Below are 27,560 nucleotides of genomic sequence, written 5' to 3'. Positions count from 1 at the left end.
GAGGACGGACAAGCGTAGTGTAGGCAGTCTCCTTAGTAGATCTGTTAAATTTTCTAAGTGTCCTGCCAATAAAACGCAGTCTTTGGTTAGCCTTCCCCACAACATTTTCTATGTGTTCCTTCCAATTTAAGTTGTTCGTAATTGTAATACCTAGGTATTTAGTTGAATTTACGGCTTCTAGATTACACTTATTTATCGTGTAACGCAAGTTTAACGAGTTCCTTTTAGCACTCATATGGATGACCTCACACTTTTCGCTATTTAGGGTCAACTGCCACTTTTTACACCATTCAGATATCTTTTCTAAGTCGTTTTGCAGTTTGGTTTGATCATCTGATGGCTTTATTAGTCGACAAACGACAGCGTCATCTGCAAACAAGCGGAGACGGCTGCCCAGATTGTCTCCCAAATCGTTTATATAGATAAGGAACAGCAAAGGGCCTATAACACTACCTTGGGGAACGCCAGAAATCACTTCTGTTTTACTCGATGAATTTCCGTCAATTACTACGAACTGTGTCCTCTCTGACAGGAAATCACAAATCCAGTCGCATAACTGAGACGATATTCCATAAGCACGCAATTTCACTACGAGCCGCTTGTGTGGTACAGTGCCAAAAGCCTTCCGGAAATCCAGAAATACGGAATCAATCTGAAATCCCTTGTCAATAGCACTCAACACTTCATGTGAATAAAGAGCTAGTTGTGTTTCACAGGAACGATGTTTTCTAAATCCATGTTGACTGTGTGTCAATAGACCGTTTTCTTCGTGGTAATTCATAATGTTCGAACACAATTTATGTTCCAAATGCAATGTGCAATGTGCACCAACGAACATCGAGCAATTGTTTACCGTAATGGTGGAGGAATGGAAGGCCCTATCAGTAGAAAGCGTTACCAGCCTTGTGGCCAGCAAGGGGACACGTTGCAGAGCATGATGTGGTGATCACACACACACTATTAAGAATGAAGTCCCGCCCTCTGTATTGTTGCTATGTATGTCGGCGACTTCAGTGTAATCATTATCTTTGAATAGAAACATTATTTCAGTCCGTCTCACTGCATATTTTTCTCAAGCTGAAGGCTAATTTTTCTGTACAGTTCAATAAATCCCAACAGAGTGCCGGTTCTGCATGCATGCCAATACGCGTATAATCCGTTGGCTGAACCGGGTTGACATGAGGATATAAGTGCTAAAAATATAAAAAATACCATAATACCGCCAAAACTGAAAATTGAAAAAAAAATTCACACGCATGCATGGAAACCGCCAGAATTATACCCAGGAAATGTGAATCAGGCATCAGTTTTTCTATAGTCAAGGTGTTTGAAAAGTAATATTCTTATTGTAACGGTGATGGAAGTGGATAGCGATCACACGTCTTTCTCTCGAAAGTATTCCATAAAGATTCAATTATATTCTTATCTGGCGGCTGTCGTATCCAGGGAAGATGCGGCAATTCATCCATGTGCTGATAAAACCAGTCGGGGATGACGCGAGCTGTGTGACCAACGGATCTGTCCTCTTGGAATACAGCATCGCCATTGGGAACGAGCATTGTTCCATGGAACGGACCCGACCGCCTAAAATGTGCACATAGTCCTAGCCAGTAGTGCCACCTTACAGCCTTGCAATGTATACCACGATATGGCTGCCAAAATCATCATCCAATCCTCGCCACGTTTCACTCTTGGGACGTGAACTCAACCAGAAGTTGGAAACAGTGCGAAACAAGACTCAAAATGGCATTCTTCCGTTGCTGGTGCTTCGGCATTAGGTTTTGGTTTTACGGGCATTTGCTTTCCTGATTAAGGAGCCCCTTCGTGTTGGTGCTGACAAGTTCAGTTCTAAAGTGACCTTTGCGGCTGTCTTCCTCTTATTTTTCGGCAGAATCCTCGTCAATGACCGTCTGTCACGACCACTCGAAACACACTTTCGTCCGCGCTGTGACTCAGCGGATGATGTTTTCCCACTTTCCCTGTATGCGGTAGAAATCTTCGATACCGTGCTCTTGAAACATCAAACACTTTGGCTTCCCTGGTAACTGAAACACCCACTAAACGAGGTCCAACAATTTGTCCACGTTCGAGTTCACTTAGGTCCGATATCATGCACCCACAACTACACAGAACGACTGACACTTGCGATATACTGAGGGCATTGCACAGGTGCAGCTCGTGGTCAAATACAAAAGCCCAACCTGCAGGCTTTGCTAGCATCTGGATTTACGTTCAAACATCTATTTCTCGCGTGTTTCCATATTTTCGTCCAACCCCTGTATGAAACTTTTGGTGAGAAAGTAGGTTCATTTTAGTGTATATTGTGCATGGTACTTCAGTTTTAGTTCTAAAGATAGCTGAAACAGTAACAAAAGCTTAATAAAAAGTAAAATAATAGAACAACGTCACGGGCATCTCCTGCGACATAATGCCGCCATTCAGTTTCTTTGTATTTTTTTTAACATAGAATCACGGAGACACTTGGTGTTGACCAAAAAATATTCATGCATATCTCGATGTTGTTTTACTGCGTGCATACTCTGAAAGACGGTACAGTCATTGATGTGGTCGCGAAATGCGAAAGCAAAGATTCGTAAAAAGTTTCGTGTCGATTATTTTAAAGCTATAATATCAAACAACATCGTCTTACCATGGTAATGAGCTCTTAAGATCAGACTGATTGACGGTTTAGTAAACGAGATAATGAACGTGAACATTTACAATATATCGACAACGATATTAAGACGTACACGTTCATTACCTCGTTTACCAAACCGTCTATCAGTAAATTTGGAAATTTGTGGTAAGTTCCTATGTGACCAAACTTCCGAAGTCATCGGTCCCTAGGCTTACACACTACTTAATCTAAGTTAAACTAACTTACGCTAAGGACTACACACACATCCACGTCCGAGGGAGGACTCGAACCTCCAACGGGGGGAGCCGCGCCGTCGATCAGTCTCATCATAAGAGCTCATTACAATATTAAGATGTTGTTTGATACTATAGGTTTAATATACAGGGTGTTACAAAAAGGTACGACCAAACTTTCAGGAAACATTCCTCACACACAAAGAACGAAAATATGTTATGTGGACATGTGTCCGGAAACGCTTACTTTCCACGTTAGAGCTCATTTCATTACTTCTTTTCAAATCACATTAATCATGGAATGGAAACACACAGCAACAGAACGTGCCAGCGTGACTTCAAACACTTTGTTACAGGAAATGTTCAAAATGTCCTCCGTTAGCGAGGATACATGCATCCACCCTCCGTCGCATGGAATCCCTGATGCGCTGATGCAGCCCTGGAGAATGGAGTATTGTATCACAGCCGTTCACAATACGAGCACGAAGAGTCTCTACATTTGGTACCGGGGTTGCGTAGACAAGAGCTTTCGAATCCCCCATAAATGAAAGTCAAGAGGGTTGAGGTCAGGAGAGCGTGGAGGCCATGGAATTGGTCCGCCTCTACCAATGCATAGGTCACCGAATCTGTTGTTGAGAAGCGTACGAACACTTCGACTGAAATGTGCAGGAGCTCCATTGTGCATGAACCACATGTTGTGTCGTACTTGTAAAGGCACATGTTCTAGCAGCACAGGTAGAGTATCCCGTATGAAATCATGACAACGTGCTCCATTGAGCGTAGGTGGAAGAACATGGGGACCAATCAAGACATCACCAACAATGCCTGCCCAAACGTTCACAGAAAATCTGTGTTGATGACGTGATTGCACAATTGCGTGAGGATTCTCGTCAGCCCACACGTGTTGATTGTGAAAATTTACAATTTGATCACGTTGGAATGAAGCCTCATCCGTAAAGAGAACATTTGCACTGATATGAGGATTGACACATTGTTGGATGAACCATTCGCAGACGTGTACCCGTGGAGGCCAATCAGCTGCTGATAGTGCCTGCACACGTTGTACATGGTACAGGAACAACTGGTTCTCCCGTAGTGACGTTGTACAGCAGCAACTTCTCTGACGCTGACATTAGGGTTATCGTCAACTGCACGAAGAATTGCCTCGTCCATTGCAGGTGTCCTCGTCGTTCTAGGTCTTCCCCAGTCGCGAGTCATAGGCTGGAAAGTTCCGTGCTTCCTAAGACGCCGATCAATTGCTTCGAACGTCTTCCTGTTGGGACACCTTCGTTCTGGAAATCTGTCTCGATAGAAACGTACCGCGCCATGGCTATTGCCCCGTGCTAATCCGTGCATCAAATGGGCATCTGCCAACTCCGCATTTGTAAACATGGGACTGACTGCAAAACCACGTTCGTGATGAACACTAACCTGTTGATGCTACGTACTGATGTGCTTGATGCTAGTACTGTAGAGCAATGAGTCGCATGTCAACACAAGCACCGAAGTCGACATTACCTTCCTTCAATTGGGCCAACTGGCGGTGAATCGAGGAAGTACAGTACATACTGACGAAACTAAAATGAGCTCTAACATGGAAATTAAGCGTTTTTCGGACACATGTCCACATAACATCTTTTCTTTATTTGTGTGTGAGGCATGTTTCCTGAAAGTTTGGCCGTACGTTTTTGTAACATCCTGAATACAGTATTTTGCCAATTCATGGCTTACAGAAGCTCTCAGATACTAACGATTCAAATGGAATGAAAGAAACCAGTACGGTGTAACTATAACTTTTATTCTATGACAAGTCGTTCTTTAGTATATAATTATCTGATAATTTTAGATATATAAATATTCTGCAGCCGGCCGCGGTGGCCGAGCGATTCTAGGCGCTTCAGTCCGGAACCGCGCGACTACTCCGGTCGCAGGTTCGAATCTTGCCTAGGGCATGGATGTGTGTGATGTTCTTAGTTTAGTCAGATTTAACTAGTTCTAAGCTCTATGGGACTGATGACCTCTGAAGTTAAGTCCCATAGTGCTCAGAGCCATTTTTTGAAATATTCTGAGCAGCTGTGCGTGTAGCAGCATTACGTAACCCTTGTGTCAGGTATTGCAGACCGTCGAGTGTCGAAAATGAAACTGGGACGTTGTCCAACATGCTGTCCTTGTGGCAGCCGGTTCAGAGTCTGCTCGTGGCCTAGAGGTACAACCTTACCTTTTCTTGACGGCTTTTCTGCCTTTACGGGTAACAACTGAGAGCGGGATAGCAGCTATCGCTTCCCTGCGTACAATATTACGCGGATGTGGGCGTCTGCTTGTAACTATAATTGCCCTGTACAAATAAATCAACATTGTAGGCATGTTTTTTAGCGACTCTCCATTCGCTCCAGATGAAACCAGCTAGCCTCAAAACATTACCGTATGGTCTAAGGAAATGCCGCTCATCCATCACATAGACATACACAGACAAGACTTAAGGTATCGGTGATCAACTGCCGAATCATTCGCAATAAAGCGCCAGTTCTTGAAGCACTCTCAAAAGGAAACGGAACTAAAATAACAATAGGTACAGAAACCTGGATAAAGCCCGAAATCCATAGCAGTGAGATATTTTGATGTAAATCCAAGCACACGTTGAAGAGATAGGCTAACTGAAAATGGAGGCTTAGTGTTTTTAGTAGTAGACAAGCAACCCAGATCCACTGAAACAGAAACTGAAGCTACAGAGATTGTATGGGAAAGACATTGTCAAGCGTGCGCATAAACTTATAAATAAATCTGTCCATCTACCACTAAGCACCTCACCCTTCCCCTCCACCCTTCCCTAACCGCCAAATATAACTAAAATGGTTAGATAATATCTCGGCTCCCTAGCACTTACATGTTCCCTAATCATACCGTCATAGCTGGAGGAGCCTTTAATTATCCAAAAATCAGTTGGGGTACTCTGTTTTGTTTGTGGTGGACGTGTCAAAGCAAACTGCGAAATAAAAATACCTTCTCTGAAAACTGCCTAGAACAGATACTTTTTAAGTCCACTCGCGATGGAAATGTATTAGTTTTAATTGCCACAAATAGACGTGACGTCTACGTTCAAAAGGATATTAATGACCATGAGTGGTTGTAACAACGAGCAGCAAGTACAAAGGACAGATAAAACAGTAGAAAGATTTACATGTTCAGTATACTGGGTAATGGGAGGGTAGTGTCACACCTCAAGGAGGAACATGAAACAGTTAACTGTGGTCATAAGGGTGTCGAAGAACTGTGGCAGAGGTCTAGAAGAATAGTCCATCAAGCATTGGATACATACGCAACTAGCGGAGCAATTCGTGGTAGGAACCCTCAATGGAAAAAATACTCTGTAATGGAATTTTCAAGGAAACTGCAACTACTGCAGTACAGGTGTATATAAATCATAAGGCAATTGATAAATAAATGCTAAGTTAAATACGTTTGCTATCAAAAGAGTAATGCGTAAAGCCTTTAACAACGGCCGTAGTAGATTTTTATCCAAATGTCTCTCAGAAAAAATCAGTTCTGGTCGTATGAACAAGCTGTGAAAGTTAGCTTCAGGCACTCATGGATGACACAGGAAATGAAACAGAGAGCAGTAAAGCAAAATCAGGAATTCTAATCTGCTTTTTCCAATGTTTCTGTACAAGGAAAATCCACGAGTATTATCCCAACACAATTCTCACACCAAAACGGAGATGCATGATACGGATACTAGTGTCCCTTGCGTTGCGATACAGGTGAAATCGCTAATACTGAACTAACATCCAAGGGCCGATAGAATTCCTGTCAGAATCTACAAGATATTTTGCAACTGAACTATTCCCTCTTTTAACCATAATATGCCGTAGCTCCGTCTAAAACAAAATCTGTGCTCAGAAGTTGGAAGAAAGCAAAGGTCGTATCAGTTGGCAATAAGGGTGGCAGAGAAGATGCATGAAATTACTTCCAATATCTTTGTCATCCATATGCGAAACGCAACACGCGCTTTTCTAAATGAAATCGTGAAAGTAATTGATCAAGGGAGTCAGAAACACAGAGTACTTCTTGACTTCCGAAAAGAATGTGACTTATAATTTATTAAGTAAGAATTAATTAAGTAAGACCATATGGAGTCTCAAGCGAAATTTGTGACTGGATTGGAGAGTTCTTGCTGGTGTTAATGTAGATGTTATCTTGTATGGATAACTATTGTCTGATATGGAAGTAACTTTAGGCATGCACCAGGGCAGCGTCTTGGGACCCTTGTTTTTCATGCGGTATGTTAACGGCTTGCACACAATAGTAACTTTAGACTTTTTTTGCAGGCGACGCATTTATCTACGCTGAAGATTGTCTGAAAATAATTGTGCTAGTATTCAAGTCTCGATAAGATTTCGAATTCCTTCAGAGACTGGAAACTTATTTTAAGTATTCTGAATTGTAAAACTGTGCACTTCATAAAACGAAACAAACCTAGAACCGATGACTATAGTACCAATGAGTCACAACAGAAATCAGTCCACTCATACGAATACCTGGATGTAACAGTTTGTAGGCATATGAAATGGAATTATCGAATCGGTTCAGTCAGGTCAATCAGGCGCCACACTTCGGTTCTTGGAAATGATAATGGGCAAATGCGATGGAGGATATCATTTACAAAACACTCATTCCTCAATTTTGTGGGACCCATGCCACATAGGACTCACAGTGAACACTGAACGTCTACAAAGAAGAGACGCACGAATCGTCACAGATTGTTTTGGCGCATAAGTAGAGTCACGGACATAGTGATTAACTGGACCTGGCATACATTTGAAGTTAGACGCCAATTATCCCACGAAAGGCTGTTTACAAAACATCAAGAAACGGCTTCAAGTGACGAATATTCCTCATCCTCCTGCGTATCACTCCCGCAAGTGCAGCTATGACAAGGTCACATTAATTACAACGCTCACAGAGGAGTTTAGACAATCGTTTTTCGTGCGTTCCATACTCTAATGGTACGTGAAGAAGTCCTAACAAATGATACAATGGCAAGTACTCTTTCCCATGTAATTCATAGTGGTTTGCAGAGGATATATGTAAATACAGGTGTAGATCATTGCACTATGTGCAGCAATACAGCCATCTCCTTTGTAGTTTGAACCCAATGCCATCGAAAGGTATATCTGCAGTGTTTGTGACCAGTTAAAAATATAGTTCTGTCTTCGTCCGCCCTGTTTAGTTATAGAATGAGTAGTGGCTCCTTACATTGTGTCCATATTTTTCAATCCCAGAAACTGGCTTATTAGAAAAAACTGTGAGGAAAGCCATTATTGTCACGAATAATAAATTATCTTTCCTGTTGTTGGCACAATTGTCCCAAAAACAATCCAAAGTATAACACCAAGAGTGCGATGTCATTCTCTTGGATTCACCGCTCTGAACATTCGGATATTAACAGTACGCACAGGATCGATTACTTCTGACTGGAAGCTCTTTATTTCCTTAAGCCAAATCTCCACATATTAAAAGTTTGTTGTAAATAGAATACACACTTACGGTTACAAAATAAAAGTTGCTCGCATTTTGCTGTCTCTTTCCATAGCTGTCATTTACTCAGTTGGCGACCTATGAGCATAGCTTTCGCTTTTGCTTTCCTTTGTAGATAGTTTGCCTAACGTCTGCGCAGGGAGATAACAGGTTTGTGAGAGACAACTTCGTTGAGCTAATGAGGGGGAATCACAATTTTTATTATCTCCTCGAAAAACTCACGCTTTAACAGTGAAAGTTAGTGATGGTTCTAGTGCCCTACATAGTCAACCCTTAATGGAACCCAGTGTCCCAATGATGGACGACTGCCATTCGAACATTCAGTCGCTATCGTGACATACTAGACATTGAAGACCTGCCTTGTAGCTGAGTACTATAGCAAGTGATTATCAAACATTTTTGCTCATGAACTACAACTGAAATTGTGGGGCGGCACTTCAGGCCACATACGTACCGATCTTATTGTTAAATGGATACCTATATAAATCAGTGTATTATGAGCCACCAACAGACTAGGTATACAAAGGGCGCAATAAACTGGATGCTGATCCCAAAGTACTGATCGTTAAAATTCGGTACCTTTCGGAACACTTCGTGTCGACTGCTGCCACCCTCTAGCACGTCCCCTCACTCCGCAACGACAGATCTATCTGCCCCAGCACACAGCTAGGCCTCTCATGTAATCGTCCAACTTTTGGCTCGCCTACTATAATTCCTCCAGAATATTTTTTATTCGAGAACAATCGGCATAAACAGAAACGTTTCAGAAAAAAGAAGATATTTTCGATTCGACGAATGAGCCAGGTACAGCCAACAGTTCCAAATGGTAGGGATTTACTCTTTGCTGATTTGCAAGTTATTCTCGTAAGAAAGCTGTAGTTTATGGTGAAAATCGTAAAGTATATTCGATATCGGTAAAGAATAAATACTTAATATTTGCAACTGTTGTCTATACTTGACACCTTCATCGAATGAAATTATTGTACAGTTGCTGACAATGATCAGCCATGTTTATGATTTGAAAATCCTGCAATACAGGGAATAAGAATTTTATATTGTTGTGTGTTGTTTTGATAACGATTGGGTTTTGTGGGATGCAGTCACAGGAGTCGTGTATTGACCGCGCCGTTTTTGTAACAACTAGATTTTGATGATGTGTAACTTCTAAACTCTGTTTGAGAAATGACTGTGAAAATAGTGTTATTATCTCTGTAAGTATTTTTGTTTATTACCAAGCAGGAAAATTATATTCTTAAGAAGCTTTTACTCTTAGTTGCCGTTTTTGGATTCGGCTGTTAGTTGCGGGGGAGAACCGCGGGCCACAAGGATACTTGATTAGGCCGCCGTTTGACAACTACTGCCGTAGCAGCTGACAAACGCTACCCCCAAATTATCGAGCGTGTGAGCTACCCCGAGGAGAACGCAACTTCGCGCTGTCTAAATGAAGGCAACTGGGAAGTTTCGCCGATCCAGACAGTCCGCAAACGTCTCCGCAAGATCAGTTTGGCTTCTACGTATCAATTACTAACTACAGTACAAACCCTCTTATCGACAACGTGGAGTACGAGGAAAATGGAGAAGGGAACACACAGAAAGGAATCTGGATTAATGGTGTCAAATTCTCTTCCCTGATGAACCTAGGATTTATTTTACATGACGAGTGCTGATGCGTCCAGATAGCAATGCAGGTCTCAGGCAAGCACTCCCAAGAGCTCAGCACGAAAATGTGTTAGGTTCCTCCATCTCACTTTCCAGCCCAACAGCCAACTTTTTGTGATGCGTTCGGTATTAAAGATGCACGAGAAAACTGTGCCCGCCACATCAATACCTTCCTTGAGGAAGCAGGACTCAATCGAATGAAATGACCTGCGATATCTGCTAACGTGAACCCGAATGAGCATGCTTGGAACAAGACGTAACTCGCAGTGCGTCGGTATGGGAACCTTCTCAAACACTGGACGGCCTTAGAAAGGCCGCCATCGAAGAGTGGGAAAGAGTGGGAGGGGCTTGAACACAAAACTCTTGACCACCTTATGGATATCATGCCAAGGACCACGATCCAGATACATCAGAGGACATGTCATGGAGCAACGAAGTACTGAATGAATGTCACCCGGTAGCAGATTTAGATTTTACAGGCGTACACTTTCCATCAAACTGGTTTCTTGCTTTATTTCACGGTTACGTTTTCGTCTATAAGGGTGATACTTTCATTCACAGCATACCTTGAATCTGGCCAACATACGTCTGAAATGAAACAAAACTTTGGTTGAGCAGTTTGTATACTTCATGGCAAAAAGTTCGCTTTCAAATTTTCATTATTTAGAAAAGCAAAAATATATACTTTATTTCAAGTGAGATGACTGTCACATGGGCTACTTCCTCCCTACATATCCGAATGGCTCTAACATTCCGCCACATACGCTGTGCAGAAAAACTTATCTCCTTTGTTAGTGAAATGTTGCCAGAATTATTGGAACATGTCCCGTTGCCATTTATAGAATGATAATAGTTCCAACAAGACTTGGATCGACTGCATATTAATGTTGGCGCTATCCGTCTTTCAATGTTTTTCACTCTTGTAGGAATAGATGTAGTGGGTCAGTGCCTCGACTGTTTTACTAGTACTTAAACGACATACTTACGTCAAAAGATGATTTGAACAAGCCACTAACAGTTACGTTTCTAGCGCCACTACGAAACAATTATAAGATTATTTTCAGAATGAAATTTTCGCTCTGCAGCGGAGTGTGCGGTGGTATGAAACTTCCTAGCGGATTAAAACTGTGTTCGGGGCCGGGCATTATTCCGCCAGGAAGTTTCATATGAGATTATTGTCATGTATGATATTATCATTCCCCTAAAGTCCTGAATGATTGTAAATAAAAGTTCTTGACTTTCCATATGTGGTGCACTAGTCCCACATATTGGGTAATGTGAATGTTCTTTTTTTCATTAATTTATGACACAGGCCATTTTTGTTACAGACCGTAGTTCAGGTTTACTGGGAAATTTTTGAATACAGCGAGTTTCTTCTATTGTTAAAGGCAGTTTATATGCTCTGAGCTGAGCGTCTGTGGTAAAAAAGGAGGTGGCATACGACAATATACTAGAGAGGAGGAAATCATCGTGTTTATCACATGCAGTTTCCGAATTTTGTGAACCTTACATTGCTCTGCGAAAAGACTCGCTGTAGTATCTTTCAGCTCAGAACGAATGCCATTTTCTTCCATAACTTGTGTTTCCGACATTTGCAAATATCCACGACTTGAAAAAAAATGATTCAAATGGCTCTGAGCACTATGGGACTTAACTGCTGAGGTCATCAGTCCCCCAGAACCTAGAACTACTTAAACCTAACTAACCTAAGGACATCACACACATCCATGCCAGAGGCAGGATTCGAACCTGCGACCGTAGCGCACGACTTGAAGGCACAAAGAATCAGAATAATATTGTGCTAGTCCTGAAGGCTACATTTACATACATTTTCAACTGTTTCCTAGAAGAGTGAAAAGACATAGCTTCTAAAAATTCTTAAACATTAAATTCAGTACTCCATTCATAAACAGTCATGATATCTTGACTGAGTTACCCTATACCTTCCAATCAAAAGGTTCATCTTAGACGCAATCAGAATTTTCAAATATTACAACGGTGTTATAAACATTTAGATGCACGATGACAATGAAAGATAGCAGAACGAGACTTTCCAATTAAATATTCGTCATTGATTTTCAGCAACACATGGACTATGCACTTCAAACGTCATCGACGTAATGAAAATGAGCCGCATGCAAACGTTTTCTACAAAAACGAACTTCCTTAAACACAGAACACACAGAGACAGCGTGACAGCAGTTGACTCTTAAGCTTTTTAAATGGCCACGTAAAATAAAAAATGTATAAATTAATGAAATGATGACAGCTGTATTGCAATAAAATGCCACAGATGTTAACTGCTAACCTTGTTTTCACGTCTGCACACGAAGTGAGGTAGCGCTAGCGCGTCTGCACAAGTGTCACTGCCAGCCGCCAGGTAAGTTCTGCGATCAGCAGGCGAATCCTCCAGCAACTGCCGCTGCCGGCAGTAACCCGTCCGTCTAGCCGCGCGCTTCAAAGGCCGACTCCAAATAACCAGTCTGCGATGTAAGCGCCGCCTCGTGGAGAAAAGCAGTATCTTGCGAAAACCTTGCGTTCTGCCTCGACCGTGGGTAAGCATTTAATCTGCCTGGCGTAACAGTTCTTATTTCAGGACTCCTGTTTGTTCTTTTCTTCGCGTGGATCGTACTTCGGCGTTAGTTTCTCGAGTCCCACTTGAGTGATAAGTGTACGTAAGTAAGACAATTACTTTTTTTTAACATTGCTCCTTGCAGACGAAAGCTGCACTTGCGAACAGCTGAAAGATCCTATCTAGAGACGAGACCAACTTTCGCATCAGTAGTTGCCAGTTAAATGAGTTTACAGATGAGTTTGATGGCCATTGATCGTGACCGGGCCAAATATCTCACGAAATAAGTGTCAAACGAAAAAACTACAAAGAACGAAACATGTCTAGCTTGAAGGGGGAAACCAGATGACGCTATGGTTGGCCCGCTACATGGCGCTGCCATAGGTCAAATGGATATCAAGTGCATTTTTTTAAATAGGAACCCCCATTTTTCATTACATATTCGTGTAGTACGTAAAGAAATTTGAATGTTTTAGTTGGACCGCTTTTTTCGCTTTGTAACAGTCACAAACGTATAAGTACGTGGTATCACGTAACATTCCGCCAGTGCGGACGGTATTTGCTTCGTGATACATTACCCGTGTTAAAACGGACGGTCACGCAGACGATAGATAGCACTGGCGCACACCGTAATTCTATTGTACCTTGCTGCTACCAACAAAAAGGGAAGCTCTAACAATTTGTGACGACAAAATGTAGCTATATTTTCAGGTTTTTTTAACCCTCGGTATGAGTTAATTCAGCTATAATGAAACTACCTAATATAATTTTTTGGCTGTACGTCCGTTCATTAGGTGTACTGAAATGTTACTTTGAAGTCTTGCTACACAAAGACCGATTTGCTGTTTATTGCGCTACATTTGACTCTGTTGACCTCTGTATATGAGAAGGGGAAAAAGAACGGGGCCGCAGAATTACAAAGGAATGTCCTTAACATCAGTCTGCTGCAGAATTCTACAACACATTCTGAGTTCGTACATAATAAATTTCCGAGAAACCGAAAAGCTCATGTCCACAAATCGGCACTGTTTAAGAAAGCATCGCTCGTGTGAAATTCAGTTTGCCCTTTTCTTACATGATATACTGCGAATTATGGATGAAGGGCAAGAAGATGATTCCAGAAATGTTTTTGTTTCGGTGCCCCGTTGCAGACTTTGAACGTTGGTAAGACGGAATGGAATAGGTTCCCAGATATGTGAGTAGCTCGGAGACCTCTTAAGGAATAGAACCCTGTATGTTGTTCCCGACGGCGAGTGTTCATCAGAGACAAGAGTATGGTCAGGAGCGCCCCAGGAAAGTTTGATAGGACAGATGTACATAAATAGTATGGCGGAAAATGCGGGCAGCAATCTGCGGTTGTTTGCTAATGATTCTGTGGTGTAACGGTAAGGTGCCGAAGTTGAGTGACTGTAGGAGGATACAAAATGACTTAGACCGAATTTATAGTTGGTGTGATGAACGATAGCTACCTTCAAATGTAGAAAAATGTAAGTTAATACAAATGAGTAGGAAAAATAAACCGGTAATGGTCGAAAGCAGCATTAGTAGTGTTCTGCTTGACACCGTCACGTCGTTAAAACATCTGAGCATAACGTCACAAAGCGATATCAATTGGAACGAGGATGTGAGGACTGGACAGGGAAGACCAACTGTCGAGTTCGGTTTACTGGGAGAAGAGTGGTTCATCTGTAAAGGAGACTGCACATATGACGCTAGTGCGATCTATTCTTGAACACTGCTGGAGTGTTTGGGATCAGCAGTACGAACCTGTCCCACCATGCAATCACGCAAAGCTAATACTTTTCAATCTTCAGAGTAAATTCGAGGCAGTCCACTTTGTCCCTGGTCGGGTGGAGACTTCATTCTCTGGCAGTACATCCCATTTGATAAGTACAGGGTGTTTCAAAAATGACCGGTATATTTGAAACGGCAATAAAAACTAAACGAGCAGCGATAGAAATACACCGTTTGTTGCAATATGCTTGGGACAACAGTACATTTTCAGGCGGACAAACTTTCTAAATTACAGTAGTTACAATTTTCAACAACAGATGGCGCTGCAAGTGATGTGAAAGATATAGAAGACAACGCAGTCTGTGGGTGCGCCATTCTGCACGTCGTCTTTCTGCTGTAAGCGTGTGCTGTTCACAACGTGCAAGTGTGCTGTAGACAACATGGTTTATTCCTTAGAACAGAGGATTTTTCTGGTGTTGGAATTCCACCGCCTAGAACACAGTGTTGTTGCAACAAGACGAAGTTTTCAACGGAGGTTTAATGTAACCAAAGGACCGAAAAGCGATACAATAAAGGATCTGTTTGAAAAATTTCAACGGACTGGGAACGTGACGGATGAATGTGCTGGAAAGGTAGGGCGACCGCGTACGGCAACCACAGAGGGCAACGCGCAGCTAGTGCAGCAGGTGATCCAACAGCGGCCTCGGGTTTCCGTTCGCTGTGTTGCAGCTGCGATCCAAATGACGCCAACGTCCACGTATCGTCTCATGCGCCAGAGTTTACACCTCTATCCATACAAAATTCAAACGCGGCAACCCCTCAGCGCCGCTACCATTGCTGCACGAGAGACATTCGCTAACGATATAGTGCACAGGATTGATGACGGCGATATGCATGTGGGCAGCATTTGGTTTACTGACGAAGCTTACTTTTACCTGGACGGCTTCGTCAATAAACAGAACTGGCGCATATGGGGAACCGAAGAGCCCCATGTTGCAGTCCCATCGTCCCTGCATCCTCAAAAAGTACTGGTCTGGGCCGCCATTTCTTCCAAAGGAATCATTGGCCCATTTTTCAGATCCGAAACGATTACTGCATCACGCTATCTGGACATTCTTCGTGAAATTGTGGCGGTACAAACTGCCTTAGACCTCGTGGTTTATGCAAGATGGTGCCCGGCCACATCGCACGGCCGACGTCTTTAATTTCCTGAATGAATATTTCGATGATCGTGTGATTGCTTTGGGCTATCCGAAACATACAGGAGGCGGCGTGGATTGGCCTCCCTATTCGCCAGACATGAACCCCTGTGACTTCTTTCTGTGGGGACACTTGAAAGACCAGGTGTACCGCCAGAATCCAGAAACAATTGAACAGCTGAAGCAGTACATCTCATCTGCATGTGAAGCCATTTCGCCAGACACGTTGTCAAAGGTTTCGGGTAATTTCATTCAGAGACTACGCCATATTATTGCTACGCATGGTGGATATGTGGAAAATATCGTACGATAGAGTTTCCCAGACCGCCGCGCCATCTGTTGTTGAAAATTGTAACTACTGTAATTTCGAAAGTTTGTCTGCCTGAAAATGTATTGTTGTCCCAAGCATATTGTAACAAACGGTGTATTTCTATCGCTGCTCGTTTAGTTTTTATTGCCGTTTCAAATATACCGGTCATTTTTGAAACACCCTGTATTTGCCTGTATTAGTTTCTGTCGAAAACCTCTGAAGAAACGTGTATGAGCCTTTTCTAAATCCTTTTTGTCCTGCTAGGTCTAGGGTATGGTTTTGAGTTGTTCTATGTACCTCGTAATTTTGTAAGTCTATTTGTTGGGAATCCGAGGATATGCGGTTAAAATTTCTGTCTTCATTTTCTTATGTCTGCAGTGAGATTCGATAGCTTTTCGTTTGTTTTTCAGGATTGTAGTCTGTATATATCATTTCTTCTTTCGGATCCAAGTACCTTTCTTAGAGTTTTGCGCTCTTCCTTTAAAATTTCTTCCAGATCACCTTTTCTGTGGAGTGTGCGCTTTTCGCTGGCGTACAAGGCTTCAGCTTGATAAGCATGTCAGAATGTCTGATTTTTGTGTTTATGTGTATACATTCTTTGTCGTAGATGTTGATTTTACGAATAGCTCTTCTAAGTTTTTGCTTCCAAACTGTTAGTGACATTTTCTCTCCCCCTGCAGGACCAAGGATACGCCTAAGTACTTGTACACAAATCTCCGATTTGTCCTTATTTTGTAATCACATAGAAATGTTGCTGACCTCCTATGGATTTCTTGTTGTGGGCGGGGGGGGGTGTGAAGCTTTTATTTAGACACTCTAGAGGAGTTGCAGCCATTACTCATGAAATTAGTATGCAGATGCCAGTTCAACTTTAATGTTAACAGACGACTTTGTTGCAACATCTCCAAAACAATACTGAACACAGAGCAGTTTGAGCTCAATCTCTGAACATCAATAGTGGCAAAACATTCGTGTATCCCAAGCGGGGAAACTGTGCACCTGTGCCATTTTCGTCACATGATAAGTGTTTGTTTCTATCTTCTCTAAACACTCCAAAATTTTGTGTAAAATTTTGTATATGTAGTGTGGTATCACATGTCAACACCACCCCAAGGGCATCACAGCAATGGAATTGCAGGTTTCCATAAGACGCTGATGGCAGTCGCGCGGGATTTGGTGGACTCAATGGTGCGCGCCCACTGAGCCACACTTCAACCTGCTCTCTGCCGCCGCAACATAGGATGACCGGCGGCTGCCCATAGCCCACTTGTGCTTGGAGCCTCTAAGCTATGACACCATCATTCCTGCTTACTTTAGGGAGCCTCTTCCATGTTGACAGTGAGATATTGACTTCATTTCTTGCTACAATATTTTTAATGAGTCTTCGTTCACTTGGAGAGATACAAGTTACATAAATCTTCTGTTTACTGCATTTTGCTTGTTCGCTAATCATTTCTGCTCCTGTCCAGCTTTACTACAACGACAGTTGCTGCACCACTATGTAGCCCGTCTCTCCTTACCACTGTGTATGAAGTCATACATAACACACAGTTTTTTTTTTTACACCCTGCGTTACACAGGCTGAAAAGAATGTAAGGGTGTTGCAGGGTAGGTCGAGCTGAAAAATAATTGTTATGAAGAAAATCGACAATTTGTGCCGTTCGCGAGTTAATTTATATTGAAGTTACCCAAACAGTTCATTACGCGAGCCCGCCAGATATCGATTAATGACGGGTGTTCCCATAGCGTGGATGACAGCGCACAAAACTACTCAGACTTTGGCTCGGGTTCAATCCTTAGTACCCTCCTGTGTACGATTTTTGTATCGCTTTCTTGTTCCGTTTTAGGAAACCAAACAAAGAATACGTTTGGTGACACTGTTTCTGGCGCGCCCTTTATTTGCTGTCCCAACGGCCTGGTGGGCTAACTTTAACACTAATCAACACGAAAACGGCGCACTGTATCGAGTGTTATCTTAAAAATTATTTCGCAGCGCAACGTACTCAGCAACACCCTTACAACCTTTTCAGACTGTTTCTGACCACACTGTATATGTGTGCGGGCGCGTGTGCGTGTGTGCACATGTGTAATTTTTTAGTGCCCAGTGCTAGTTATTGAGAGATACTCGTTGGCAGTGCTATAATTTCAGCATTGCACTGGTGCACTGCGTAAGTTGCATTTTCGTCACAAGTATTGTAACTTGAAAATAAGCTTGTATTCCCTATCTCGCCGTGTGCTGAGGGCTTCATTTGCATTGCTTATCGTCTCAGAACGTTACTTTTAAGTGCTGATACTTGTCACGTAACTCCTGCCACACTTCGACAACGCCTTGTGCCACAGACTGCTGTGTGTTGGTTACTTTACCTTCATAGTCCGAACGTTTCCATCTGATAGGACCAAATGAGAGTTCCTTCTGTGAGCTTCCAAATGAAAAATTTTTCAGCAAGTTTCTTGTGCTGGAAATTTTCACAGCAGCTGTTTATAAATTAGAGCAGTTCAAAACAAAAACGCTTTTTGCATGCTGCACATTAAGCTTTTTAGTTGTCTTGTGCACACGAAGAATGAAAGAGAAAAACTGAATGCTTTCGAAAGAAAAGTAATGAGAAAAATCTGTGGACCTGTGTTGGAGAATGGTGTATGGAGAATTCGAAAGAACAATGAAATTTATCAGTTAATGAAGCAACCCACTATCATCCAGAAATTAAGAAGTAGGAGACTGCAATGAGCTGGACATGTGGCTAGAATAGAAAACAGCAGAATCACCAAGAAAATATTTCAAGGAACTCTCCAGGCAACAAGACCATTGCGCCGACCTCGTACAAGGTGGAAAGATGATATAGAGAAGGACATCGCAGCATTAGGAATTTCCGCAGGGTGGAGAGAGGCTGTGAGAGATACACTACTGGCCATTAAAACTGCTACACCAAGAAGAAATGCAGATGATAAACGGGTATTCATTGGACAAATATATTATACTAGAACTGACATGTGATTACATTTTCACGCAATTTGGGTGCATAGATCCTGAGAAATCAGTACCCAGAACAACCACCTCTGGCCGTAATAACGGCCTTGATACGCCTGGGCATTGAGTCAAACAGAGCTTGGATCGCGTGTACAGGTACAGCTGCCCATGCAGCTTCAACATGATACCACAGTTCATCAAGAGTAGTGACTGGTGTGTTGTGACGGGCCAGTTGCTCGGCCACCGTTGACCAGACGTTTTCAATTGGTGAGAGATCTGGAGAATGTGCTGGCCAGCGCAGCAGACGAACATTTTCTGTATCCAGAAAGGCTCTTACAGTACCTGCAACATGCGGTCGTGCATTATCCTGCTGAAATGTAGGGTTTCGCAGGGATCGAATGAAGGGTAGAGACACGGGTCGTTACACATCTGAAATGTAACGTCCACTGTTCAAAGTTCCGTGAATGCGAACAAGAGGTGACCGAGACGTGTAACCAATGGCACCCCATACCATCTCGCCGGGTGTTAAGCCAGTATGGCGATGACGAATACACGCTTCCAATGTGCGTTCACCGCGATGTCGCCAAACACGGATGCGACCATCATGATTCTGTAAACAGAACTTGGACTCATCCGAAAAAATGAGGTTTTGCTATTCGTGCACCCAGGTTCGTCATCGAGTACACCATCACAAGCGCTCCTGTCTGTGATGCAGCGTCAAGGGTAACCGCAGCCATGGTCTCCGAGCTGGTAGTCCATGCTGCTGCAAACGTCGTCGAACTGTTCGTGCAAATGGTTGTTGTCTTGCAAACGTCCCCATCTGTTGACTCAGGGATCGAGCCTCCTGAACCCACCGATTACATATTCTGCTAACAGTCATTGGATCTCGACCAACGCGTTCAGCAATGTCGCGATACTATAAACCGCAATCGCTATAGGCTACAATCCGACCTTTATCAAAGTCGGAAATGTGATGGTAAGCATTTCTCCTCCTTACACGAGGCATCACAACAACATTTCACCAGGCAACGCCGGTCAACTGCTGTTTGTGTATGAGAAATCGATTGGAAACTTTCCTTATGTCAGCACGTTGTAGGTGTCGCCACTGGCGTAAACCTTGTGTGAATGCTCTGAAAAGCTAATCGTTTGCATATCACAGCATCTTCTTCCTGTCGGTTAAATTTCGCGCCTCTAGCACGCCATCGTCGTGGTGTAGCGATTTTAATGGCCAGTAGTGTAGAAGGCGGTGGAAGCAGATCGTTGATACAGCGCGTGATCTACAGTACCTGTGATCGCTGAGAAGAGAGAGAGAGAGAGAGAGAGAGAGTTGTCTTGTGCACACAGAAGCGTTTCGCCTCGGTTTCAAGGCATCTTAATTGGGTGTCAGGTCAGCATCTAATTCATTATTCGGAAGTCAAAAATCATTATTTCATGAGGTAAACTGGCTGAGTCTGCAGTTTCCCTTTTGGTCCCTATTTTCAAAATACGGCACTCTTTGCACTATTTCGCCTTATGAGGACAGACTTTGTATAATGAAACAATCCACACAGGTATCATTGCTACAAGTATGAAAGTGAATAACCTTGAATTCGGACTGTACTAGTAATTCATCTGCTATAGCTAGAACACAGGTATTGCTTTGCATTTTTGCAGCGCCCTAATCTCATCCGTGTTGCATTGTCACAGTCGTCCCCCTGTAGTCACATCCTTTACTGGTTTATCAGGTTCTGCACTGTGCCTTAAGCAGATAATGGAAGTTAGAGTTACTCATTTTACTAAGGTTTGAAGCTCCTCTTGGTGTTCTTCCGTGTTTGCGATTGAAAATTGGTATGTTTAGAAAATCAGCCTTATGCAAACACAATTTGTTTACTTTCGTATTTTCCCAAACACGTTTCGACACCTTTGTGTCATCTTCTGTGGGTCAAATTTTTATTTCTGTAAAGTACAATATGAAATGTATAATAGTTCGGCTGTTGTAGGTCTAAGAATTACAATATGTGGAATTTGCTTTGTTTTGTTTAAACGCTCACCTTAAAATTACATCGTTAAATGAATTGCAGTATTGTACACCAGTTTTTTAACAGTTCTTGAGAAATACGTATTAATTTTCTTCATGGCTAGTTTTCAGATAACTTGCTGTCAAAAAAACGACGAAAAAGAGCACAAAAAATCGGTGTGTAATAATTTAGTTCATTTAGCGGTGTAAATTTAAGGTGAGCGTCTAAACAAAACAAAGCAAATTGCACATATTGTAATTCTTAGGTCTACTTGTACTTTACAGAAATAAAAATTTGACCCACAGAAGATGACACATAGGTGTCGAAACATGTCTGGGTAAATTCAAAAATAAACAAATTGTGTTTGCATAAGGCTGATTTTCAAAACAACCCAACAAGTTAGAGTGTGATGTCACGTCGAAAACGATGCATCAGTAGCTCATCTGAAGACGTAAGAGAAAATTGGCGGTGGTCTTTGTAAGCCTACCAAGGGCTGGATATCACGTACAACGATGAGTATGATCGTTGTAATAACGATTAGTTATAAAAATCTGATTCTTCCATTTTTGTTTTCACATTTCAGACATTTGGATACCATCGTTATCAAAAGATGTTCGCCGTGTATCTTTATTTCTCCAGAGAAAACATTTTATGAGTTGCTCCTATGCTCTCTGCACCTCATTGCAGCCATCCGGTAGGTGCTGTTACCTCACTCACAAAAACTATGACTTCAAAGACTATCTTTTTTCTCTACCTATAATGTCCATACGATACTGCAGGTTGTTTAATCATCAGTATAATTTTTTAAAGAGTTATTGACTTTTAATGCAACTGCATCCATCGCATACAGTGTTTGAGGAACGTTTCTGGAATGCTCACTGCAGTACCACTGCCAATATCGTCACCGGTACTCTCAGAAAAATCTTGTTAAACACGAAAACGAACAGCATAATCAGTTCTATTATGTTATCAATTCTTTGTGAGGTTTACAGTTACAATAATTATTTTTATGACACTAGACACTTTACCTGCACAAAATCGTAAATTACTAAACAATTACAACAAATCTACACACCCCAATGAACGCATCAGTTAACCATTATTAAGTAACACGTACCTTCTACAACCGACACAACAGCAGAGCACATCGCACTCAACGCTGCACGCTTTGACATGCGGGGCGTAAATTCTTCCGCTGAATCTGATAAAGGGAAGCGGCTCACGTTCTGTAAGTCTCCTGCGCTCCTGCGCTCTTGTTACTGATAAACAAAGAACGGTCATTCACCCGCATGAGTTCAGTGCTGAGCTTACTAGAACACAAAGGAACTGAGTCAGTCAACCTTATCACATAAATGGTCTTTCTCCCTTCAGGTACTTTCTTCTATTTTTGTTCCACTTTCTGTCTACTTGAATTAACTCGACGCCACACATTGAAACATGATAATGACCCATCACTTCCTCATTGTGATTTATTTGTTCTGGATTACTTACGAGACCTTGCGGTTGCCTGTACGGTAGCTATGGTAATGAGTAGTTGGCTGTAAGTCTGCACTGTTGATTTTTACCAGTTCCTGGCCTCATCCCGTGTTTCCACGGGTCGGCACATTAATCTCGATTTGACAATGTGTATGCCCCGTCTGCTTGCGTCTAGTGTTACCCCATGCGAAAGCGTGAGAACGTTTCGAACTGGTCGCCAATCGTGTAGGTGAGGCGGAACCTGGGTACCAGTCCCGTATTCAACTGCTCGGATTTGGGAAACCGCCTAAAAACCACACCCAGCTGGACGGCACAATAGACCTCGTCGTTAATCCGCCGGGCGATTCGATCCGGGACCGGCGCTTCTCCCCAGGTCGCGGAAGCGGCGTGCTAACGCGCGTGGCTATCGGGGCGAGTGGTGATTATCATTTCATAACTAAGAAATACCATATTTGTTCTGTCACTGGGTATACAAGGCACCGTATCTACGCTTAAATACTTGGATATGGATCTGCATATGCTTTAGTGAATGGCTAAGTAATGTTACTGAAATTGTTCGTTCTCCAGTGTTAATTTAACTACATGTTACTTTACTCCAGACCACTACTCAGTCAGTTAAGGAGGATTGGAAATATTCTAAATGTGCCAAATGGCGCTGTCCTTTCTTTCTTTCTTTCTTTCTTTTTCTTGGAAATAGCGAAGACCAAAATTCCTCTTCTGAAATAAAGGAGAAGATCAAGACCTTAATCAAAGGAAATTTCAAAAATATTTTCAAAACTAACAAGGCGTTTTCAGTTCTAATCCATACCAATGCAAGTCGTGAAAAGTTTATAGTCCCTTTTCTTTTCCCTCTATCCGACACTAATTTCGAGTGTGATTGACTTTCGAAATTACTCACACTGTTGGTTTTTCTAGGATGAACTCTAAATGGGCTGATTGTGGAGTTTGGGGTCTTGAGTGGGGGAGGGGGGAGGGGGCGGGGGGAGTTGGGGTGTTAAGGTGGGCAGGCGACTACGTGCCCACGAGTATTACCCAACCTTTTCGGATGACATTAATAAACTACCCCATCCAAATTAGGAAAAATGGCGCAAATAATTTACAAAATTTTGAAACTTTGGGAAACACTCATAGGGGATGTAGCAGAAAGAAACAGAGAAGTTCCTTCCTAGCAGGTAAGTGCCTCCCTCCTCCAACCCATAATTCAATTCTTACGAAAAACACTTCATCTGTGGAATTGATCTATCACAACAAAAAACGTTTCTATCGAAATTCTACTCAAAAGGTCACTTGAATGTTTTATGCAAGATAAACAGTTTTCGTTACATTCTGTCTGCAAGATTAAAAATCCAGTCGTCTATGAGTTTGGCATATTATTTAACTTCGATTTAATGCATTTTAATCTTTCTTCAGTTTCTCCACAACTATATATGTCTGACTATAAATGTTACTACTCAAATCTTAAGGTAAAAAAAATGAATGAACTTCTTTTTAAAACTCTTTATTGATTCAGAATAATTTTGCCTTACAGTTTTTTGTTCAGTGATATGCAGCTTAATTTTTGCATTGGAATCAAAATAATTTGTCATGATAATTAAGAATTACTGTACACTTAATCAAATATTACTTTTTTTATAAAACAATCACCATATGTGCTACACCTACATATCTAAAATATCATAGTATCTGATGAACAAATAAAAACAAGACTCCATCACCGTGAAGTTCAGACAATTTGTTTTTTTAAAGTTTTTAGTCATTGTATCTCTTCTGGAAGGCATTCATTCACTTTCTGCAGTATATCGTGCAGTGTAAATCGACATTATCTGATAAATATTCGAAGTTGCATGCTTCTTGGAAAGCAGTATCAAAGTCATTATCACTAAGGCGGCCTCTTTTTCGAATAGAGAAGGGGTTCGACAGATGCTTAGTACAACAATCTTGATGATAACGGGCTTCTGCAGCTACTAAACACAAAATACTGTTGATACTTTCAGCAATATTTCAACTGAAATCATCGCATTTCTATGCTTTCTCAAGCAGTGTCTGTTTCAGAGATCAAGAATGAACTTCAAATAATCCACGGTGTTTTTGGGGTGGCTTTTTTTTCTTTCAGCCTCTAAATTATACTTTTCACCACATATGAAACAGTATTTTTTCAAACTTAATGGAAGACGATCTTACACTTCTACCATCTACATGTGCAAATTTTATGTTACTTGGTTTCTTTACGTTACATTGTTTAGTATAATCACTTCGATATACATTATGCGCTTTAATCACTCCAACGTTTTGTACTGACACACAGGGTCTGACAGTATTTTTTCACACAATCGACTTGTCACTTGGCGTCCCCCGCCCCACCCCCCCACCCCCCTCCGTTTTCCCTCGTCCCTGCCGGCCGGGGTGGCCGAGCGGTTCTAGGCATTACAGTCTGGAACCGCGCGACCGCTACGGTCGCAGGTTCGAATCCTGCCTCGGGCATGGGTGTGTGTGATGTCCTTAGGTTAGTTAGGTTTAAGTAGTTCTAAGTTCTAGGGGACTGATGACCTCAGAAGGTAAGTCCCATAGTGCTCAGAGCCATTTTTAGCCCTCGTCCCTCGTATACTTTCTCCCGTGGACGCTATTAACTGACGTTATTATTACATTTTTATCAATAACCTAGTTAGGACTTACACCCATCTGCCTCCAAGGCTGTCACTTAAATCAGTATGTCTCTCAATAATATCAAGTTTGGTATGAACCACAACAATGTAACATAATATTTTGTCCTGTTTTCATGTATTACATTAATCCATACATTTTATTGATTATATACAGGGAGTTGGGGAAATAAGTGCAGGAATTTTTATTGGTAACTACGTGAACTGAACGACATTACATCAGTTTTTATTGCAAACTAATTATTATAGCTATTAAAAGTTGTATGTTTTTAAGTTGGTTAGTACCTCGAAGTACATGTGGTAAGAACAAATCACCAATGGTTATTTGAAGTTGAAGTGCGGACACGTGGGCGCAAAATGGTTATGTTATACTGACAAGTGTAGTCCTCTTAGTGACACTGGTATGACCGGCAAAAATCATCAGGTAGTAAATTATCTGACGTGTTTGCGGTAAGACTGTTAGACGCAGAGAAAAAACAACTAATGCAGTGAAGTGGGTGCATATTAAGGTACTAATGATCACAATATCTGCACTTATACCCCCAACATTTTTCATATAAAGAAGTCGATAAGACAAATGAATAAACAGTGCTACATACAGAAACATAAATTTCCAAGCGAACTCTTCGCTCATACACATACTCCCATTGGGCTTTGTTACAGTAAATATTCCAATTTGCACATATCATCAGAAGGTACCAGGTCTTAACATATTGTGTGCTTGGCTCTCTACTTGCTGGTGATCTTTTATATGGTTTGGAAGCAGATGTTTTTGGTTTGTGCTCAAGATTTGTATAGAATGGATGGTATAAACTGGAGACACGAGTAGAAGTAAATGCTGCAGATTCTCATATTTCTCTGTTATTATGGCAAGTGTTGAGAGCACTTTCTACTGCGTTATAGCTGAATTTCAGCCTCCTGGTTTTGATTGTTTTAAATCAATAGAATCGAAATTCATATCACCATTGAGAACAGTCCTATTAACGCATGTAAGAATGGCCCTGATTTCAGGATTTTTTGGTCAGTTTTTTTAATGAGGTATGCATTATGATCTACAACTAGAACTTACCGATATTTTTGTTCTTCCTCTGTCCCCCTGCATTGTCTCTAAAAGGAATGAGCGTCATTACAGACTTAGAGAATTGTTGGACATGCTTCAGCAAACCATCACCATTAGTATTTTCACTGCCTGCCTGTTCATTACCTTCTTCCACCCTTGGTTTTTAATTTTTTGTATGAAAAAGCACCTTCTAATCTGCCAAATTCTAATGCACCTATCACCTGATCACAACAGTTTACAAAATGTTTAGGCGCTACAGTCTGGAACCGAGCGACCGCTACGGTCGCAGGTTCGAATCCTGCCTCGGGCATGGATGTGTGTGATGTCCTTAGGTTAATTAGGTTTAATTAGTTCTAAGTTCTAGGCAACTGATGACCTCAGAAGTTAAGTCGCATAGTGCTCAGAGCCATTTTTTTACAAAATGTTTGGAGCCCAGAGATTATTGTGCAGTTGTATTTCTTTGCAGCCAAAGAGAAAACACGTTTTGTATAGTAGTTCTTCAAATAGCTGCTACGAGGCAGTTCAGATCTCCCAATACACCTGTATCTGTCGGCCACCAGATAGATTGGTTCTTCCACTACAATGTGGTGCACGTATCTCCAAATATTCGGTTATGTCACTTACAACTCTTTCCTTCTAGCCGCATCAGTTGTGACACGTTCTGCACTAGTGATGGGTCGTTCGCGAAGTAACAGGTCCAAAGGAACGGCTTATCAAGATGAACGGAATGAGCGATGCACGAATTCTAAGGAACGGTCTTTCATAGTCAGCCTCGGTCCCGTTCCCGTCGGTCTCGGTCGCGGTTTTCTACTTATAGTTCCTGGGAACGGGAAACGGTCGGTCTCGTTCCCACAACGGCACGTCGGCCGGTCTCGTTCCAGCCTCGGTCCCGCTCCCATCTGTCTCGGTCTCGCTCGGCCGGACTCGTCCTTCTTCGCGTGGCCACTCGTCGCATTCCACTGCCGACTGCTCATAGTTCATTATAGCGTTGTTCGTTTCGCTCGCTGCGTACGCCTATTCTAGATCTGTTTCAAACCTTTTTTGAACTCAGAACTTCTGGTTCTTTTCGTATTCTATTCAGCGTCCATGACCGGTAGTTAAAATGTATTTTATAATTACGTAAATTACATAAAACTACGTGGTATGTAATACATACATATTTTCAGGTAACAAAACGGCATATCAGCTTACTTCACTATTATGTTAAATAGCCGAAGAAATACTTGTAAAAAGGCAAGATTTTATGTTATTACCCACGCAAAGGAGGTCGGCACGGCACACACAAGTGGACGTTTTCCGTCTTTTTTTGATCCAAGGTAAAAGAGCAATTTTATTGTTATGGAAGGTTTTGTGGCGGTGTTCGTAGCGACAAACACTTGGCTGTAGAAATGGCTTACGAAGTCACCGCCACACTTTTAATAGCGGGCCGACCGGTCCGCTGGAACAGTGAACAGAAAGATGAAAACCCAAACACTCATATTAAATAAAGGTCGGTACTTATCTTTTATTAATGAAGATACAG

The 27,560-nt window shown here is 42.0% G+C and overlaps 1 protein-coding gene across 1 annotated transcript in view; it reads right to left on the bottom strand.

Moving 5' to 3' along the window:
• The window catches only part of LOC124798265 (probable cytochrome P450 6a14), a 105,584-nt gene extending 93,053 nt beyond the window's left edge, over positions 1-12,531 (bottom strand). The window contains exon 1 of the mRNA XM_047261589.1: positions 12,374-12,531. The gene's annotated coding sequence lies outside the window, so the exon portion shown is untranslated. The remainder of the gene's footprint in view (positions 1-12,373) is intronic.
• Positions 12,532-27,560: the final 15,029 nt, after the last annotated feature.

The sequence above is a fragment of the Schistocerca piceifrons genome, chromosome 5 (genome assembly GCF_021461385.2).
Source record: "Schistocerca piceifrons isolate TAMUIC-IGC-003096 chromosome 5, iqSchPice1.1, whole genome shotgun sequence".
NCBI classification, from domain to species: Eukaryota; Metazoa; Arthropoda; class Insecta; order Orthoptera; family Acrididae; genus Schistocerca; species Schistocerca piceifrons.
The sequence above is the reverse complement of the archived record's forward strand: the minus strand, read 5'-3'. Positions and strand labels throughout refer to the sequence as shown.